The sequence below is a fragment of the Tribolium castaneum genome, chromosome 4, assembly GCF_031307605.1.
Source record: "Tribolium castaneum strain GA2 chromosome 4, icTriCast1.1, whole genome shotgun sequence".
NCBI classification, from domain to species: Eukaryota; Metazoa; Arthropoda; class Insecta; order Coleoptera; family Tenebrionidae; genus Tribolium; species Tribolium castaneum.
The window spans coordinates 3,334,655-3,357,383 of record NC_087397.1 but is presented as its reverse complement, the minus strand read 5'-3'; the positions used below and the strand labels follow the sequence as shown (position 1 = coordinate 3,357,383).

Sequence of the window (22,729 nt, the reverse complement as noted above, 5' to 3'; positions counted from 1 at the left end):
ATTGGGTGTAATGTTGGTAGCGCCGATGTCGTCACAAATTCCGCCTAAATTCTCACGTTAGATGGCGCCACGGTCTGCAAACTTTTCGCTAGATGGCGCTGCCGTCAGCGCAGCCGTCAATCAAAGATGGCGCTGGCCTCCATTTTTTTTTTTAAACACACCCCCCGCCCGTTTGCGAATATGCAACCAAGAAAACAAGTAGTAGTAGTAGTAGTAGTAGTAGCTTTTTGGGGTTGTGAAATTTTTGGTTTTTGGGGTTGTGAAATTTTGAATATATGATTTTTGAAATGTGCAATTGTGAATACATGAAGTATATATACAATACATGCTGTATTGAGTTAAGCAAAATATCAGAAAATCATCGCGCTTGTCACTAATAACTAATAAAGGAAAGTCATTATTTTATCGATAAGGAAAAAAAACCTAGTATATGTAGTTTTTTATTTTTGTAATGTTGTTTGCCTAACTTGTCTGTTGCGCACCAAGTTTATTTTGTTATTTGTTTAAAATATAATGCAAAAAAAGTTGTTGTTGTTGTTGTTCCTTCCATGGGGAGTCGAACCTCAGGTAGGTAGAGTGGATAGTGCTGTCTATTTTGGAAACCTGAAACAAATTCACATAAGCTATTTGGTTAATGGATAATAATAAAAACAATAAATTACTTTAATTGTTTATTACATCTAAATATAAGTACATACATACATACATATTATAATACATAAACATTATAATACAATAACTACAATACAAATTAAATATTATTCCTGAGTTTGAGGAAGAATATTTTTATGACCCCAAGATAATGTTCTACCTTCAGAATTGTTTAAGATGTAACGTTTATCATCTTTGAAAGATAAAGCAATTTTTTTCTTTAATTCTGTGTAAATGTTATGAAGCTTCGAACGAAAGATATTCATTTCTTTAATAATTTCAGTGTTTGGAACAGTAACTGCGTTTTGGTAGTCAATTTTATGTAATTCACTTGTAATTACATTGTGTTTAATACCCTTAGCTTTTTTAGATAATTCACCTTCAACATCCACACAATATGCTTTAGCACCTGTTCCTAAAAATTCTGATATTACACGTCCTTTATATTCATCTTTCATCTTCCCGATGACAGAAGACGATACAGGTATTCCATGAATATTTTCTGCTTTATAATTTGAAGTATCAAAACGCTCTATATTAGATTTAATATCATCATAAATATTTTCACAAAAAATTTCAATTACTAAACTATCAGTATCGGTATACAAAAGCGTTGCATTGTTACCGTATTTAAGTTTTATGAAATTATAATAAAAATCATACATAATAGTTTTACTGATATCTAGAATAGTAAAACCTACATACAGAGGTTTATTGTAGAAAACTTTTTCGTTCTCTAATTGAATAGCTACAAAATTTGGTGTAAAGATAGATGAATTTTTAAAATTTGGTCGTGCAATTAAACTTTCAGCACCTGGTTTTCTACCTATATTATTCCATGATGTTACCAATTTCACGTTTACTCTTTTATCAATTGATTCCATGGTTTTACCAAAAACTGAATTATTCATTAATTTAAATACATCTTTTTCTAACGCGTTTTTTGATTTGTTACGCATTTCTGTATTTAAATCAATATATGTTTTCAACCATGGTGATTGATTAAAACTTAAAACACGGTGAATATTAATTAATTTTAAACCACCTTGTATAGCTTGTCTTAAATTTCGATAATGTAAAACATAGTGTACTTTATTGTTCAAGGTTGCGCAAAGTTTCTCAGTTTTACTAGAGGGAGGAATAAATTTTTCAGGACAAAATGGTAAATCGTTGTGAAGATTATGTAATTCAGAAGGATATTCTAAATCAACTTCGAATATATAACCTACATCAGCGTTATCTGTCAAATTGAGAATTAGGTTATCATTGAATTCATTAGGATCTTCCCATCGAAAACCGCTATAAGGTAAATATTCAGACATTGCTGCTCCATACAAGTTGGTTGCATCAAGGTACATTATAAAAGAAGTTGGTTTAGAAGGATCATGATTTGATAAAAACTTATTATTTGCTACTGCTTTACGTTTTGAACATTGACAAAGTCCTCCTCTAATAGATTTTCGAAAGAAATGTACCATGTCTATATCAGTTAACAATTCGAATTTAATTCCAGTCATTTTTAACATAGCATCCCAGCCTAATGAAGGTGCTGTTAAGTAATGAGCTGGATCTAGTTCATAAATTTTGAGACAAACCTTTCTGAAATTTTCAAAAATGTCTGTTAGTAACAAAACATCAGACTTTAAATAAATGTCGGAATAATCACCTAACGTTTTGCAATCAAATAGATTCCAGACTTCCTGTGCTCGCTCATAATCATGTTCACTGATATCAGTTTTATTAAGATTATCATAAAATTGTTGAATCAATGGTAAACTGGTATCATCTAACTTATTAAAACAATCCAAATATGAATATGGAAAAACACCTTTTTGTCTTATCAAATTAAATTGGTTATCGTCCGGAAAGTGTTTCCGAATGGTTAGACATTCATTAGAAGTTAAAGTCTGAGATAATTTATCTAATGAAAAAGAAAGGAAACGGAACGAATCTACGAATCTAAGCGTTATAAAAATATTGTCAACTGTATTTGTAGTCGTGTTCATGACCTTATCAACTAAAATTTTTTTTGAAAATGTAATATACTTTTCTTTAGTTTGAGCAATGCAATTAATGATGGTCTTTTCTGTTGCTAAAGCTTTAATAAATAAATGACTATCATAATTAGTTAAATTATGACAAAAAACAGGGATATATTTTGGAATCTTATAATTTAAATTACAAATAGAATGTGCAGGTCCTAAAAATTCACCTGTTAAGTGACAATGATTACGAACTCTATCACAATTTAGACTTCCGTAATCTGTTTTGAAAGGTTCTTTACATAAATGACAATGGGTAGATATTTGAAAAACCAATTCATCTAACGGAGTCATTTCAAGTGGTACGATATGTTTGAGGTGATCGTGATAAAGTCTATTTACATCATCTTGCAACCATTTCACAAAAATTTTAGGAGCATCTTTTCCTCGATAAGTCCGATAAATTGATAAATTATCATTATATGCACATTTTATGTAATATCCGAAACTATATGGTTCATGTAAATGTGTAACAATTGTACGGATATTATCGGCTGAATTATCATTGCGTAAAGGTTTTAAAATAGATTCAAAATCGAAATAAAATACAAAAGGAACTTTAAGAGATTTATCAAAATTTTGAAATGTTAATTCATTACCAGGCACTTCTTTACCAAATTTATTTATAATCAGATCAGAAGTTGGTAATGTAGTGACAACTTCATTACAAGCATACTTACGATGTTTAACTAATTTTTGTTCACTCGAAAAAAATAATAGACAACCGTTACATATAAATTTAGCATGATTATGTTTGGAAAGTTGTGAACTTATTAATCGAGAAATGTTGCTTATCAGACAGTAATGTTTGATCATTCTTTCATCGTCTACGATAAGTAATAAATTTACATGAATGTCTCGTTTCTTAGAAGTTAAATAAAAGGGACCTATAATATCTGATACCCATTTACCTTTTTCATGATCAAAACGCTGCTCTGTTCCATAGACATTTACACTAATATTATTAAGTGCTTCAAATTTAAAAATATCAGTTAATTTAACCGGAAATGAAATATCTGTAAAATCTAATTCCTCTTCAAACTCACGATAAGCATCAACTCGATGTCGATTAACATTTACTTCAGTTGAATGAAGGTGTGCCAAAACAGACCATTTGAAACATTCATTATCATCATTATGAATATTGATAACCGCTCTCCGCTTCGCTATGTCCTTCGGTAATGGTATATATGTTGATGCACGTAGTGGATTGAATTTGTTGATATTAAGTTCCAAAAACAAAATTTCCATTAAAATCCAACCTAAAAAATTTAATACAATAATATGTTTATAAATAAAATTGATATTACTTACCACTATCTTTTTCCAAGAATTCACTCATTTTGTTTTTTATGACGCCACATATTTCTTCCAGTTCTACCTTAATATTTGTCGATATTGAAATGATGATATTTTTAGTGTTGAATGATTTGATTTCGATAATGTCTTTAGAAGGTAAAATATATTTAGCAAAAAGTTCGAAATTAATTTTAAGTTGGTTAAATTCTCTCAGTTTTCTAGTTATTAAAGTGATAAGTTTATCTTGATTTCTTTCAAAAAAATTGCACACTTCCAAGTCATCTAGTTGTGAATTTTTCAATCGGTATGAGGTAATTCTTGATTTGAAGGCAACTTGATATTCTTCAACGAAATCATCATCATCATTAATTTTGGCGGAGATGACACTTTTATGTTTTAAAGAACGTAAATGGTTTAATCTGGATCCTCTGTAGTGACTATTGCATATTTCACAAAATTGATGAAATGAACATGATGGAGCGTTAGTAGTAACTTCTAAAAACAAAAACAAGTTATAATAATAATAATATAAAGAATATTTACAAAAATACCTTGTAAAGGTGTTCTAGTTGTCAGGCGGGCTTTTTTAGGAGTCATATCATCCGAATCCATTGAACACAATGATGAATTTGTAATATGACGCCTATAGTTATCAAATCTCGTAAATGACGTTTTACATCCGGTGCAAGTGAGTTTAGATAATTTATCACCTTAAAAATGCTCTTAATTAAAACAATTTCTATAACGTAAAATGTATTTACTTACTATGTTTTTTTACATGACGTGTTAAAGCATCTTTGCGAGTAAACTTGTTATCGCATTGAGAGCACTTGAACATGATTACTTTCATACACGGACAGTCGAAGTAGAAATGAATTAATCATTGATGCGATATGATTTTATATTCCATAAACTTTGCAACCGGATATTGTGGTTCCTTACGTAAAAATTCAAAAAATTCAAAATATAACTGATAAAAATTTAACGTTTTTAAGGAAAAAAACGTTAGACAGGAAATATGATAACAAAAATAATCAGAATGAATATTATTTTTTATTAGACATAAAACAAACTACATACTTAAACTAACAAAGTCATACACCTAAATAAATTTTTAATTGCAGTTTTTAAGCCAAACCTAACGCTATGAACATCATAAAAACGATCCAACATGTACAAACAATTCCAAACATTGCTAAAAAGGTAGGAACATGATTAAAACAATTTTTTATTGAAACTACATCATGATCATTAAGTATAAGTCTCTTCCAGTCAGTATCAATATAATTACTATTGGTAAAAACTAGTCTTAATTTAAAATATATTACAGAGTTTGCTATAGAAACATTTTCATATTTAAATATTTCTATTGCAGTATTGCTCAAATAACCCAGATTCATCTTCTTCCATTGGTAATCAACATCGTTGAAAAATAAACTTTTCCAGAGAGGAGACCATCTTGTGTTGTTAGGACTTTCACTAGTGAAGACGATGTACATATCTACAACATCTAACGGTTTTTGCACGTACAACACATTTTGTATAAGAGTAACAAACAAGATGAGTGATGAGTTCAAAAGAGGCATTACACTTGAAACGCAGTGGGTTGTTGTTGTTGTTGTTGTTGTTGTTGTTGTTGTTGTTGGCTTCCTGTATCATCTAAAATACACGAAACACAATTATTTATTGATGAAGGAGGACCATCAAACTGATCTTCGTCAAAACTGTTATAATAATGTTGTAAACATGGTAGATTCAGCTTTATATCATGATCTTGTTGATATGTTTCCGGTAATTTATGAAATATATCCATCAACTGGCACGGTCCTAATTTCAGTAGTTCCAGTTTCATTAGTAATCGAATATCGCTTATGGTTTTTTCAAAATGCAGCACTTTTTTTATAACAGGTTCTACACTCGTTGCCATCTTAAATGGAACTAAATTAGACGTTAAATAATTATATCGTATATATATTTCTTATTTATTAGGTAATATCTTTCATTTCAATCCAACTATTCTGATTATCTGGTAAACCTAACCATTTCACAAATAATTTAGTTCCTTTACGTCGAATCACTTTCTCAACTAAATAGACGTCAGGATATTGAGTTTTTGATAATTCCCAAATATAAAAAGCTCCTTTGATTGGTTGACCTTCTTTATCTTCTAGCAGAAATGTTACAGGATTGGTTAGATTAATCTTACTGATTTTAAAAATTTCCGTTGACCAATTGGGTGTATATCCTTTTTCAAATAACATCTTTTCTTTGCTAATTCTTACGAAATCTCCGACTTTAAATTTTTTTCTGTTTTTATCAACAATCTTTAGATGATCATATGCTGTTATGTCTCCTTGATTCGAAGCGTTTATCTCTGTGGGTTTCCTTCCTGTTGTTCGATGTATTGTAGTATTATAATTTTTGGTTATCTCTTGCAATTTATTTATCCATTTATGTGTCGCAAATAACGTAAAATATCGATAAATTTTGGATTTTAAAGTACGTATAACTCGTTCAGCAATTGCTGCTTTTTTAACGCTGTACGTACTATAGTGATTAATATTATAACGTCTCATCAAATCCTGAAAAGTGGTATTATAAAATTCCTTTCCTTGATCTGACTGTAAATTCTTTGGTATTCGTTCTTTTTCATTCTTCAGTATTGATTCCATAGCTCTGCTAACCTCATTAGCTGATTTCGATTTCAGTGGTCTGGTCCATAAAAATTTAGAAAAACAGTCGATTACGACTAAAATATATTTAAATCCATTATTATGATAAGATAAATTTTGCATTTCTGCTAAATCTACTTGCCATAAATCATCCAATCCTTTAATTATAGTACGTCTTCGTTTAAAATTCCTGCGTGCAGGTTTAAATATCTCGTTTACCAATTTTTGCTTTACATCACTAACTTGCTTTAGTCGAACCATTGCTTATTTACGGTACACTTCTCTACAATTTCCATGACGATCTGACATTTGACCTGGAGGACACTTGTTTTTATTATGAGGCATGGGTTCTATCTTTCACTATTTTCATATGAATCTGTTACTTTCCTTTTCTTTGATATAGGTACATTTTCAAGTTGATCTGTATCACCTGCTTTAGAACGTTTGGAAATGGTTTCTGGTTTTATCTTAATACTATCGATTCCTTCAAAGCGTTCTTCAAGTTTTTTTATTCGTCTGGTTATCTCATTTGAATTATTCATAAATTTTTTCCACTTGTTATCGATTTCATAATTTATACTTAAATGTTTGTTATGCAATTCTGATTCAATCGTGTGAGGAATTGTAGCAATTATATTATCAATTTTTTCATCAAGTATTTTGTACTTAACATTCATGGTTAAGTTTAACTGATTAAATTTATCCATCCATATAGCATCTGCTTTATGAACATTATTATTTAAATCCGTTAAAGCAGCTATTACTCCTTCCATCTTTTGGTATATTTGTTTACTTACTAAATCAATATATACCTTATTCGCACAATCTTTGTCTTCTGTTGGATCATTAATGTTACAGATTCTATGATGTTTTAAATCAAGGTCACCATCAGCAGTGAAAACAAAAGGTGATGGTGTAGATTTAAAAAATGCACTTGATGCTGATAACACTTTACGTCCGAATAGATCAATGGGCATTTCAACACTGAGGATTAACCAGAAAAAAACTTAAGCCTAATATATTACACCACATTCCTTTAATTCTTCTTCTATTGATAAAATTTCATTCAGATGGGAATTGTTACCCGCTTTTGTCGCTGCATGTAATAATGCTAGACGTGACACTAATTCATTTATGTCATCCCAGTAAACATATTCTACACGTTTATTAGTGAATAATCCTTCACCAATAAACGGAGATTTAGGAAATGAAGTAAACATTGGTTGCACAATTTGAGTATATTTTACACCTCTATGACCTTTTAGTTGTTTTGTGGGATCATTATTTTTTCTATGTGTATTAGAAATTTCAAGTATTTTTTTGTATGCTGACCGATCCTCTTTTGTAATTTGAGTGTATTTATCTTCAGGGTTTTTAAAAAATATTAGTCTGTATAAACCAGGAGTACCAGGAAATGATTCATTATCTAAAATTAAATCACCATTTTGACTGATTATTAATTCATGTTTACCCATAAATAGTTTATTCTCTTTTGAATTATATCTAGGACCAAATGTCTGATCACTGGTTTTCTCTAAAACTGCTTCTATTGCATTTCTCGCAACTGGAGGATATTGTTCTAAAAATTCATCTAAAATATGTCTGCTATTAATTAAATCATCCATAGTGTCAGATTTGGTTTCTTCATCTTCTTCTTTTATTTCTGGTAATGACTCATATATTTCTTCTGGTTGTCGCAGTGATGTACTAGGTTCATATGTTTCTTCAACTGGTAGTTCAAGTTCTTGTTTAATCTTTTCTTTTTTTGGTAGTTTAAGAAATTGTTTCCTTTGCTTTTGAATATGATGTTTTGGTCTTTTGTGTTGTTTTTGTTGTTGTTGCTGTGGTGGTGGAGATTGCTTCTCCAATTTTATTGAAATTTCTTCTAAAGGATTTATAACAGGCTGAAAAAGCTTTTTAATTGACTCATCCGCTTCACTGCTGTTTAACTTTATGGCTTTATACTTCTTTCGAATTGAATCAGCTGCTTTTAATATATGTCTTTTAAGGTTTTGATCTGGTTTGGTACCCATCATTACCGCTTAATGTTATAAACTAACCGAACAAATCAGAATTATTGTTTATATAACTTCTTATTCGACTGCTATTATAACGGGTCTCAAACTGATATTAACCGATCTCAAACCGATCAGGAACTGCTTTTTAACAGACATTAACCGGTCTGAAACCGATATTAACCGGTCTCTATCCGATAATAACCGCTCTGGAACCGGTATTAACCAATATCACACCGATACTAACCGGTCTGAGACCGATATTAACCGGTCTCTAACCGGTATCTAACCGATACTAACCGCTTTGGAACCGGTATTAACCGATATCGCACCGATACTAACCGCTGTGAAACTGATATTAACCGGTCTGGAAACGTTCTCAAATAGATATCACTCTACACTTGAATAAAATGATCAAACCCTTTTCTATATCGACCCTTATTTAATTCATTATCTTTACATATAACCAAAAAACCATATTGGTTTTTCCAACATTCCTGACATATTTCACAGAATTGTTCGAATTTCATATCAGCACCAACATGATCTTCATATACATGTTTTAAATTTAACAGATCTTGTTTTAATATTACCAATAAATTTGCATTATCTCGAATTAAATGTTTCGGTATTTTTGTATATGTTTGACAGAGATAGAAACTATCAATATTTTTATGCCGGCCCATGCAAAAGTAATCCCTTATCTTAGCTTGATTACACATTATGACATCATCAAATATAAAAATAGAGTTATTTTTTGCATCTTTTGGATCTAGCACGTCTTCATTATGTTCATACTGGTTATATTCCATTCCTTTAATTTTTTGTAGCACATCACTAAGCAGTTTATACTTCGGTTGATATAATGATTTACAATAAATATATATGTTTTCAAATTTCAATCCGTTGGGATCAAACAATAAAGACAATAATATGTTAGTTTTTCCTCCACCAGAAGGTCCACAAATTATACAACGTATTGATTCGGGTAAAAGTGTACCATGTCGATGAGACATTTTATGTTTATTATCAACATTATTATAATCATGATTTATGATAGGTAATTGTAATTTTTGCTTTAACACTTTCATTTTCATACTAAATTAAAAACATTTATAAGAAGGTTTATATAGGGAAAAAAGTTCAGTTAAATGTTGTCTTTCAAAGGGGAAGGACTATTAAATACTGCAATCAATAAATTACCTTTTGAATTACATTTACCAGGATATCAATATTGCGGACCTGGTACAAAACTTAAGAAACGGTTAGAACGAGGTGATCCTGGAATAAACAAGCTTGACAGCTTTTGTAAAACGCACGATATAGCTTACGCTAATTCCAACGATTTAAAAGATAGACATCAAGCGGATCGAATTTTAGAAGATAGTGCATGGTCACGTGTTAAGTCTAAAGACGCTTCATTTGGTGAAAAAGCAAGTGCCTGGTTTGTAACTAACGCAATGAAAGTCAAAAGGAAATTAGGTATGGGAATCCAAAGGAAAAAATCGAAAAGGAAGACAAAGAAATCTAGAAAGAGGACACAGAAAAAACAACAACCTTTTCATAAAGCTCTTTTATCAAATTTAGAAAATAAGGGATATGATAATATAAAATCTGCATTATCAGCTGCTCGTATAGCAGTTAGAAAATCTGGAGGTCGTAAGCGTATAAAAATTCCTCGTATTATACCTATAAAAACAGGAGGATTTTTACCATTGTTACCATTAATTTTTGGAGGACTTAGTGCCTTAGGGGCTATGGGCGGAGGTGCTGCTGCTATAACTAAAGCTGTAAATGATGCTAAAGCAGCGAAACAGAAATTAGATGAGAATAAACGTCATAATAAAGTACTGGAAGATATCGCTATCGGGAAGGCGGGAAGTGGTTTATATCTTCGAAAGCAACCACGAGGTTATGGATTGTATTTACGTAAATTTCCAAAAAACTACCAATAAAACTGCCTAATAGGGCACTAACTGATAATGATTTAAGAAGATATGCTAAATTATTAAAACTACCCAAATTTAAAGGCGTTTTTATGAGAGATGAATTAATTCATATGAAACCTGATAAGACAGAATGTGCTATCATTAATTTGGACTCTAAAAAAGGATCCGGAACTCATTGGGTTTGTTATAGAAAAACAAATAAACAGGTTGATTATTTTGATAGTTATGGAAATCTAAAGCCACCTCTAGAATTAGTACGATACTTAGGAAATTGTAATATTTACTTTAATCATGATCGTTATCAATTTTTATCATATAATTGCGGACATTTATGTTTGATGTTTTTACATAATAAAAGATGAGATAATCATGTATTTTATTCAGTCATGTATAAGACATTCTCCCTAACAGGTGTTGAAAGTACGCTGTCTGAACACTATGAGCCACCCATTGACCTTGAAGAAAATTCGAATTATTCTATAGCTTTAATCGGTTTTTATACTAACAATAATATACCAAATATAGAAGAGGGTACAAATAAATTTTATTATTTTGCTCCGAACACTACTGAAGAAAAAGTGATAACATTTCCGAAAGGTGCTTATGAAATAGCTGCTATAGAAAAATATATACAAATTATTCTTAGTGGACGATCTGCAACTGATGCTCAAAAACAGAATACATTTTCATTGAAGGCTAACGAAAACACATTAAAGTGTGAGATATTTAGTATTTACGACATTAATTTCGCTCACGAAGATAGTATTGGTAAATTGTTAGGTTTTTCTAAAAGGAAACTTAAAGCAAGACAATTACATGAAAGTGATTTACCTGTTAACATAATTAAGGTTAATACAATACGTATCGAGTGTAATATTGTAAGAGGTTCTTTCTACAAAAACAAAGAATCTCATACTCTTTATGAAACTGCTTTAAGTGTTAGTCCAGCCGAACAGATTTTTGTGGAACCATTAAATCCTATTTATTTACCTATCATTAATAGATCCAATATACCTAACCTAACTATTGATATTGTTGATCAAGACCATTGTCCTATAGATTTTAACGGTCAAACAATCAATATTCGTCTTGCTCTGAAAAAAGAAGCATAAACATGGGTTTAGTGTTTCAAAATCAATATAAAAAATCATACAATCCATCAAATTATCAGTCAGTATCTTGTCATCAGTCGACATTATCACATCAGAGCGTGCAGATTCTTAAATCGTTAGGATATAATGTCCGCCAGCAAACTTCAGGTTTACAGTTCACCGGAAATAGACGACAGCATAAGTAAAGAGGAAGAACATACATATAGTCCGCAAGTAAGATCTTTCGATAACAATGATGAAATCGAAATTATAATTAATCAGAGAGATATTTGGATTTCTCTCTTTGAATCATTTATACAAGTGGACGGTGAGTTCATACCAGATCCGGTACCGGAAACTGGCGGTGGAAATGTAACCTTGACTAATAATGCAGCAGCATATTTATTTGAGAATGTAAGCTATGAATTGAATAATGTTGAGTTAGATAGTGTACGTGAAGTCGGAACAGTATCTACAATCAAAACTTTTCTATGTTATGGCAAAGATGAAGTAAGAGCATTAACTCTCGCTGGATGGAATGATCAAGAAAGTCAACAACTGAAGACATTTAATGAAACTGATAATACGTTTTCATTTAGAATCCCTTTATCTTATCTGTTAAATTTACCATTTGATTATCATCGGATAGTTAGCGGTCATCAAAAACTTCGATTAATACGAAGTCGTAACGATGCTAATTGTTTCATTTCTACCGGAACGAGAAAAGCGACACTTAAGATTAACAATATTGAATTAAAAGCAAAACATGTTTACCCAAATGATGAAATTAAATTAACTATATTAGAAGGGATCAACAAAGATCGTGTTATATCGTTACCGTTCAGAAAATGGGAAATTCATGAACTTCCATCAGTTCGACAAACTAATAACGACATCTGGAGAGTTAAAACATCTACTCAATTAGAAAGACCAAGATTTATTATCGTTTGCTTTCAAACAAACCGAAAAAATAATCCAAAGTCTGATGTTACTCTATTTGATCATTGTGATGTAAGAAGCGTACGTTTATGGTTGAATTCAAATGTTTATCCATATGAAACATGGAAACTACAATTTGCTAAAAATAAATATTTAGAAGCATATCAAGCTTACGTTGATTTTTATAAGGAATTTAATGGAAAAGATCGTGCTGAACCTATATTAAGCTATACAGATTATACAAAAAGACCGATATTTGTATTAGACTGTTCCAAGCAAAACGAAGCAATTCGAAGTTCCACCATTGATATCAGCTTAGAATTTGAAAGCGATAATAATTTCCCAGCCGATACAAGAGCTTATTGTATTATCATTCATGATAGAATAATGCAGTACTATCCGTTAACAGGAATAATTAGACAACTGATATAAGGATGAAAAAAAGTGTTACTATAAGTGATAGTGCTCCGGAAGTACATAATCTAATAGTTTGGTCATATGCTTATCAAGATGCTAGAAAAGGAAACTATTGGATACAATGCGCTGCAGACAGAGAAAGGTTTAAGTTTAGAATTAATCAAATGAAAAATATTTTAAAGGAGATCTTAAATTCTGCTCATCGTGAACAAATTTTTCAGTCTAGATTTAAGTGTTCAACATGAAGGTAGTAGTGATTGATGTTCAAGGATTTTATATACCTGAATTCATCGTTAAAGAATTAACAATATTTGATGGACATCGAACTGGTCACTATTTGTTTAAATCACCGGTGCCGTTTCGTCAACTAAGTGCAGATGTAAAAAAACAAGTGAAATATTTAGAATTAAATCATCATCTATTACGTTACAACAGTGGAAATATCGACTATGAAAATATTTATAACATACTAGAAGAAAATATTATCGATGATGTTATCGATATTATTTACGTAAAAGGAAGCGTTAAAGAGGATTTTTTAAGACAATTTTTCGATTCAAAGGACTTTTACCCTAGGATCATCAATTTGGAGGAAGCAAACTCTTGTCCAAAATTGCAACCACAACTTCCGTTATGTATGCATCATTACTTAAAAACTAAAATATGTATCTGTAGTCTTAATAATGTACGGTTTATTTATAATTATGTAATTCAGAATTTACCGAAATAAACGTTTAAAGTTTTAATCTCGTTTCCTTCTCCTACTTCATTAACCTGCCCTCTCCACTCTAGTTAAGATTACAAAAAGTATAAAGGGATCAACTTTTAGTGTGTGAAATAATTTTTATTGAAATATCAACAGTCAACACAACCATCATGTCTAGTAAGTAGAAATAATTTTTACATTATTTTATTTTAAATTTTTTCCGAATCAATTGTTTGAAATTTAATTACAACACTTCATCATCAGTCTTAATAAATTAATGTAATCTATTTATTAAATTTCTCTTTCTTTTGTTACAGAACATCCCGCAGGTTACTATGGGGACTATAACCCAGATTTGGTTGTTAACCACGCTGGGTTAACCGAAGAGGAGGTGGACCACCTCCTCACCCAAATTCCCGCGGGCACCTTCGAGTGGGTTTCCCTTATTAACATCTATCTGCGACTGGAACCGCCCCCATCCCTTGGAGGTTATTTTGATATTTTTACCGTGGGGCGCTTGACCGCCGCGATAGACACCGATGAGGAGCGGGGTATAATTGACATTTGGGTATGGGTACATTAAACCTCATACATGTTGGATCGTTTTATGATGTTCATAGCGTTTTTTATGATGTTCATAGCGTTAGGTTTGGCTTAAAAACTGCAATTAAAAATTTATTTAGGTGTATGACTTTTTTAGTTTAAGTATGTAGTTTGTTTTATGTATAATAAAAAATAATATTCATTCTGATTATTTTTGTGATCTTATTTCCTGTCTAACGTTTTTTTCTTGTAAATTTATGAATCAAAAATTTTATAAATATCCAGTTGTATTTGATTATTAATTTATCGTTACAATCATTTTCCCCAAAAAATTTATATCCAATAGTTTACAAACAATATATACATTTCTAATAGTTAAAACACATTTATACATCTTTTATAAAAAAAGTGGATTTGTTTAATTGAAATAGGTAAAAATTCATATCCAAAACCTTAATTAATTACTGGGCGGTTAACATTTTTTACCAAAAGATTTTGAAGAATTTACAACAATTTATCATAAACCCTCAACAGATGATATAGTAATTATTGTAAAAGCTGAAGTTTATATTTTTTTCATTATCTACTTTTAGATTTAAAACTAATTATCCGAAATCTATAAGCGAAGAATTTAAAATATCAAGTCCAATTTCGGCAGCGATAACAACTTACTCAGGTGGTATTTATCTTTTTCTCAGAGATAATACATATATTACATTATCTAGTTGCATCTCTGGATATAATGTTCCTGGTTTAACAAACGAATTATTTGAAGGTGTTCCTAATAAAATAACAAGGACATTTAGATATTTAAACGGAAAGCTGTACTTTTTTAATGAAAATAATTACTTTGAATATGATGAGTTTACTAAGAGTGTCATACAAGCGGGACCTAAAACTTTATCTATATTTAACATTAATTGTCCGCGAGAACCCATCTTAATTCAATTGAAAAAATTATCTTTTAAAAAGATTATTACACACAATGCAGTCCTGGTTGAAAATTTAACAGATTATACTCGTGAAGAAGATAGTTGGTGTAGTTGGTGTATTCATCAGTGTTTGTTTACAGTAAGTTTATATTACAACTTAATAAAACGTTCTTTCTAAACATCTAATTTAAACATCTAATTCAGCTTCAGACCTACAAAAGTTGTGCCAAAAAGACGCATCGTAAGTTTATCGAAAATATTGACTTCGGCACAAGTTCTTCATCCACAAATTCTTCCGATTCAGACTACTGAATTCTTCTCTAAAACCAACATAAATAATCTTTTTTTGGTAAATTCTTTAATTTTTTAAATTTGTTTACCACATTTGATTGCTAAAAATGTGTTTAATTTTTTAGGAAAATTTTTATCAAATTTTTATCAAACAAAAAGTGCGTCACAAAATTCCTACGATAAGGTAAACCACAAAATTAGTATTAAATCATATTTTATTTCATTTTTATTTTTTAGGAAAGCGTGTTATCTGTTAACCGCAAAAATTGATTATAAAAGTTCCGTTTTTTACACATTTCACCAGTTTTATTAAAACTATCTTTGTGAGAAGTTGTATGTGCTCCGCTGTGTATTTTTGCATTTAAATTTCAAAGGATTCTGTAATGGCTGATCAACTATTAAATCTGAATAAAATTGCTGCCTGTGAATATACTGATACATATGTCAGTGCCAACGATTTGGAAGTGAACAAGAAATATAAAATCATCAATTTAACCAAGGCAAACACACAACATGGGGTTATGATGGTAGCATATCTGGACAACGTCGGTAAAGTTTTTTTACCTAAACGACTAACAGCAGTTATGAATGATACCATAATTACGACACTAATGGAAGGACTCGGATCTTATTTGATTTATATGGGACGTAAGCAAGCTAATGGAAATCAGGAACATGATGCCCACATTTTTAATTTCGAACGTATTGTTCACGAAGATTAATGTAAAATTTTTTGGTAAGTGTCATGTTCACCTCTATTTAAAAAACTAATTTATGATTTTTTTCAGGTTTCCAAAATAGACAGCACTATCCACTCTACCTACCTGAGGTTCGACTCCCCATGGAAGGAACAACAACAACAACAACTTTTTTTGCATTATATTTTAAACAAATAACAAAATAAACTTGGTGCGCAACAGACAAGTTAGGCAAACAACATTACAAAAATAAAAAACTACATATACTAGGTTTTTTTTCCTTATCGATAAAATAATGACTTTCCTTTATTAGTTATTAGTGACAAGCGCGATGATTTTCTGATATTTTGCTTAACTCAATACAGCATGTATTGTATATATACTTCATGTATTCACAATTGCACATTTCAAAAATCATATATTCAAAATTTCACAACCCCAAAAACCAAAAATTTCACAACCCCAAAAAGCTACTACTACTACTACTACTACTACTTGTTTTCTTGGTTGCATATTCGCAAACGGGCGGGGGGTGTGTTTAAAAAAAAAAAATGGAGGCCAGCGCCATCTTTGATTGACGGCTGCGCTGACGGCAGCGCCATCTAGCGAAAAGTTTGCAGACCGTGGCGCCATCTAACGTGAGAATTTAGGCGGAATTTGTGACGACATCGGCGCTACCAACATTACACCCAATATTAATTTTTAAATAAATTAAAATTTTGGCGCCATTTTTTTTAACAAACAAACATGGCCGACTAATTTCAAATATTAATTTTGAAATAATTTAAATTTGGCGCCAATTTACCATTAAACAAAAATGACCGCCGCCGACTTTCAAACTTCCAAGATGGCGACGATTATTATTATTATTATTATTATTATACTACATAAATATATTTGCATCATCACAAATGGCGTCAGTCGGCCGCAGGCCGGCTGACCAGCTGGTCGCAGGCCAGCGAGCTGCGATTACGCGCTTGCGTCTGCGGCTGACTGACACAATTTTCACACATGCGCAGTAGAGGGAGGTGGAGGTGGTTTTTGAACCGGCTATCTCTATCTACTAATATCGTTGTTAAAAATTTACAAATCTATTATTAACCCAAGTCTTCGTAGTAATAATGAAAAGACCTAAATTATTCATTTCGTATAATCGAATTCTGTCTTTTACTAACTGAATGAACATCAAACAATTTTTACACGCAGATCTCCTAGTCCGTCATTTTAACTTTTTAATTAAAAATCCGGCCGGCTTATCAATTTCATTTGATCCCTTGAAAAGCCTGATAATACAAGGGTCTTGCAAATTGTTTTTATTTACTCTTGTATCATATTTTCCGCTTCAAATTTAAAAAGCAGAAACATACAAACGCAGTTATTAACGATGTAGTAAAAGCGCACCCTTCAACATCCAGAGACCCTCAAAACGTATTTTTGTTTGTTTATACGATGTTTTACAGGACAGAAAAATCGCCACCAGGCGACTGGGAATCAATGAATTAGATTTTTGTAGTAGTTTTAAACAATTGTTAGTCTGTATTCTGGAATTTTTGGGTTAAATAAACTTCACAAATCACTGTGAAACTTGAAGTAATACTATGAATATGTAATGTGGCGGAAATCCAGCGACCGCATTCAAAGACGAATCTTGTGTTAACATTCTGCTGGTCCCTCATTCCAGAATGTTAATACCTCCATCTCATACAATTAACCCTTATCTTATTGAAACGTTACTTAATCGAAATTTTGACACGATTCTAAGACGCAAACCGTAAATTATTCACCGAATCATAAATAATCGAGTACCTACTTCCACGAGCAGACGTGGGTTTATCACAATTGTACCCCGAATAATAATAGCCCTAGCTTTCTGTTTCTACAGACTGGTGTAAAAATAATTTAATTAAAAGAGACAATTCGGGCAAATGATAAATTTTGATACTTGTTGCTAGATAATTCAAGCCTAATGACATCATTCAATCATCGGGAGACCTTTCGAGTTCTTGCCCCGATTGGAATTTCCACAATTCCCTTCTGCTTGACCGCAGATAGACTGACAAAAAGATGTCATTATATTTCTGATACCTACCTCCTTTCTGTACATTTATATCATCTGACACTTATTCTCAGAGCTGATAGAAAAAGACGAAGCTGACATCCTGTCCTCGAGATAAAATTCGGCGAACGTTTCTCGTATTTTCAAAATAAATTAAAGCTTTTGTCAATGCACTGATCATAACAGCTGCATAAATTGAAAATTACCAAAACAATCTGTTTCAGAATTTTACAAACAATAAAAGGTACAAAAAAAATAACTGAGTAAGTGTTCATTTATTGCTCATAAATTTTTGTACAAAAAATAAATAAACATCGATCCAATTCTTTCCATTGTCTCATTGTTATTAAACACCAGTTACATATTTTTACTAATACATAACTGAACGGTATAAACATTTCAACAAAGAGCCACAAGTAAAAATAAATAAAAAAAAAACAAAATAATTTTGGATAAATTAAGAACAGAAATGGGCCACTCATTCACGTTTTATTGCGACAATGGGCCATCGATCTTCAGTGCGTTTGTTGCTTCTTTTCTTCTTTCTAGACAGTCCAGAGAAAGTTTAGGAAATTATAATATTAAATCTGAGCTTCAGAGATATAGTACGTAAAATAATGGTATTATTACCTCCAGAATTACTGTTAATAAATACTTAACGAAACTACTGACTGTATCTCCGTTTACAATTATAAAATGAAAGAGCAAAAAAAACGTTCGCTTAACATATTTGAAAAATGTAATTTAGAAAAAGCGTCCTCCACGTCCAACTTTTTTAAAAACCGTTTTCGTAATCAGAACCAAAAATGTTTCGAAGATTCTTACAGAATTTGGGTTATCTTTTTCTGGTACTTTATTGGTTTATTTTTCATTTGTAGTCTTTTCCAATATTCTTCCACTTGTTATTTTCTATTCACTACTTTCCTGTATAGTCTATTGGTGTTAGAATTAACACCCTGCTAATATAGACATTTGAGTCAGGAAGACAACAGTTTGCTCATTGCTTATTCATGCTGAAAAAACCACTGGGTTATAGTTCATAACCCACATTGTTAAAATTAACCGTTACGTTATTTTTCTAGCAAGTAACGTATCAACGTATTCGGACAAGAATATAATGTCATGATAAAATCTTCAGTGTTATTTGCAAATTGCTCAACACCGAATTATTTATTTTCTTGTATCTTTAATTTTTTCTATTATTTTTGCTTTTTTAAACCAGTCCAGCCTTTCTCTTACACTCATTTAAATTTTTTTCTTGATCTAGCATCAATATCCACTCGTAACTTCTTGCTACTGAGATTATTTTGACCTAGAAAGCACAACGACTATTACGGTTATGCCATTAAAATGTCCCTGTTTTCATTAAACGAAAAACCATCAAGCATAACATCTCCAATTTGACAAATACCAGCAGAATTGGTAAGTGATTGTAAACCATTGATCTCAATTATGTAATAGCAACTAACAAGAATATAACAGAATTAATTAATCAGCAGGAATAGCCATAGCAGTGGCATTTAGTTCCATGCTAGATCCAGCAGTAAGGACAAATATTTTTCCACATCATCCTACACACATCAGCGTGCATTTTTAAAGAGGCAAAGGTAAATTCCGAAGCGGTTCACCTTCGACTAAAAACTCATTTTATTCAAATTTAACTCTCCTCACCATCGTTAAAGAAATAAGAGTTGGGCCTTTCTGGCTTAATGAATTTCCTGCGGTCACGCAGGTGATTTTCGTGTCACCATTTTTCCTCCGTGCCTAAACCATGTGTTTTACGCGCTTATTTTTTTTTATTATTTTACTGTACTTTTCAGCTGGTTATTTTGTAACTCACCTTTCATATGCCGCACTGGATCTAACGGTGAAGCAGACAGGTATACAATAGCCGAGGTGAACACGAGCACAACACCGCACACAACTTCTTGCATCAACATTGTACCTCCCAGCGACACCGCGGACACAAATCACAGCAAAATTCTTTGGCCGTTGTCTTCAGCATTTTAAAAATCGTTAATAGATCCGCGAAAAAATCGTCGCACGGAAGACAGCAGCGTCTCGTGCGAGCATATTTCCTTCACAGGTGTGTGCACCTCCACTTCTTCACGCCACAACTCACCAACGACTGATTTCTGATTTCACGTTGCATAGCTGTTTAACGGGTAGCATGCGGATCCGGCGGATTCGCACGACAGACGACGATTGTTTGTACTTGCGCAAAATTGAGGAAAATCCCCGGAATTTCCCTCTTTTCTATTGCCCTCCGACGAATAGAAAAGTTTTGCTCGCTTTGGTGCACCTCAGATGATTGTTTCAATTGCAACAACGTTTTCTTTCCGGTCCGGACTAATCCGGGTGACCGGAGGACCAATATTGAAGACGGTGTGCGAGTGGAAATTGGACTAGAGCTACCCACAAGCAAACGCAATCAAACCAAATTATAGGCCTACGCAAATTTGCAAATTTGGGAGCCGAATAATGGGAAATCCTAATGTGTTTACAAGGCAGGCCTTTCAGACACCTATTAAACCCCTCATGATTCTATTTCCCAATTTTTTTACATGCTTATTGCGTTTCTTCTAAGAAGGAAGAGAATATCTGATAAATCAGTATTTTTATCAAATCCATAGAAAGCTAACTTTTGTAAAGATTGTGATCTATGTGCTTTTGCAAAATCTAGTCCTTGCTTAGCGTTATCTACCAAATTGGCTAACAAGTGAGTTATTGCGTTTCACTTGAAAAAAATGAATTCGTTTGATTAAAAATAACAATTTTTCTTAACTGGGAATGTGATTTTATATTTATGTTCCTGTTAAGAGTGGTTCCGTAATCGATATTGCAACCAACAAGGCGGGGAATAAATTACATGTCATAAATCAGGAGTCTTAGGTTTATCTAGGCTTTAACATTCTTAAACGATTTGTAAAAATTGCAAAGAAAGATTATTATGATTTATGGGAAGTATCCTTAATTCGGGTGAATTTTATTCTAGTGGTTGGCTGGCTTGTAATCGGATAGAAATGCACAAAGGTTGTGCAAGTTTTACCAAGTGGAGAGATCGTACATTAAATTTACATTTCGGTGGCATTAACCATGTCAACTGTTTTAAGATTTATTTTATACGTGCCGAGCACTATTTTAAATCATATTTTGCGTACGTTTTATTAAAGTTAATTGCAAATTTGGGTCCAGTCTTCAAAATATCGCTTAAAATAAATAAATAAATATAAATAAATTTCAATACCAAAGAATATCATATTTTTTACGGTGATTTAATTACATTTATTAATTAAAAAAAATAATTGCAAAGGCTACGTACGAGTTAAAGTTAGTTGAGTAATTATTACAGTAATAATAATTTGTTAAATATAAATTGATAAATATTACGTGCCAACTTTCAGGTACGAGTAGGTAGATAAAAACATGATTCTCAATGAAAATGTAAAATAAAAGCGTTGAATTATTCGCAAAATATTACTAATATTAGCAAATGTTTATTAATCATTTATATTTTCCATGTGTAACAGGTATTTGCCGACAATTTAGAAACATTTGCTTTTATTTGCAATTCAAGTTAAGCTATAATTTTAATTTGTAGAAAAGTTTCCTGCTGTTAAATTAAGTTATCAAGTATCGAAGTCCGATTAAGAAATACTGCCAGGAATAATTGAGAGTATTTTTTTATTATTTTGTAGAATTGTACAAAAAGAGAATAATAAAAGCTGTATGGAGAAAAATAGACTCGAAAAAGTGAATTTTTAGATAATAAAAAAATGTAATAACCAAAACAATGCAACAATCGGTAATTTGCCAAAATATTTTGTGTTTACGTGTATTATTTGCTAACTGCGAACGCATATTTGAAACGCGTGGGTGACAGAGGTAAATCAACTTACCAATTATGCTAATTAAATTCTACAAAATACGCAGTCATTTTATGAAAAAGAACAACGAACTGCGGTTACAATGAACCATCGGGTTCAACACTCTAAAATTTAAAGATAAAAATACGATTAACAAACGAAATAAAGTAAACAAGGAATTTGCATAGACAATTTTAATCAGTAGTTATGTTCGTATAATACACTCCATAATTTTATGTCCCATCTATCAATTTATCAATACACTTTTTTCATTAACACTCCTTTGAGGTTTCAAAATTTAATTCCTGCTTTATGAAGCTTCTTAGTCTTAATTCATCACCTACCTCTTTCAACAATCCGTTGAGGTACGACTTTCGTGGCTCCTGGCGACCCGTTCTTGGAGAAAATTTACGAAAAACACACTACACTTCGTCACTTTTGCATCACTCACTTTTTTTTGTTTTGGTTTGGGAGGTAACTTGTAAAATGAAACACTCGTATGATATAGAATTTTTATTACTTATAAATGTATTACAAACGTTTGGAGAAAAATAATATAAAT

The 22,729-nt window shown here is 31.5% G+C and overlaps 1 protein-coding gene and 2 long non-coding RNA genes across 6 annotated transcripts in view; 1 reads left to right on the top strand and 2 right to left on the bottom strand.

The window, feature by feature from the left end:
* Window positions 1–22,729, bottom strand: part of LOC661872 (uncharacterized) — a 71,140-nt gene that overhangs the window by 45,686 nt on the left and 2,725 nt on the right. The gene's annotated exons all lie outside the window — the stretch shown is intronic.
* Window positions 434–7,087, bottom strand: LOC135265888 (uncharacterized). 3 transcript variants are annotated; one of them, XR_010333748.1, is made up of 6 exons: window positions 6,807–7,087; window positions 5,550–6,741; window positions 4,758–5,493; window positions 4,544–4,702; window positions 4,008–4,487; window positions 434–3,955 (listed from the first exon to the last, which is right to left on the bottom strand). It is a non-coding gene; the product is annotated as an uncharacterized LOC135265888 (long non-coding RNA). The 3 variants fall into 3 exon arrangements; XR_010333749.1 differs by having other exon boundaries at window positions 434–603; window positions 3,740–3,955; window positions 4,758–6,741; window positions 6,807–6,989; XR_010333747.1 differs by having other exon boundaries at window positions 4,758–6,741.
* Window positions 13,944–16,514, top strand: LOC135265887 (uncharacterized). 2 transcript variants are annotated; one of them, XR_010333746.1, is made up of 6 exons: window positions 13,944–13,958; window positions 14,099–15,395; window positions 15,461–15,605; window positions 15,673–15,731; window positions 15,785–16,283; window positions 16,336–16,514. It is a non-coding gene; the product is annotated as an uncharacterized LOC135265887 (long non-coding RNA). The 2 variants fall into 2 exon arrangements; XR_010333745.1 differs by having other exon boundaries at window positions 15,461–15,731.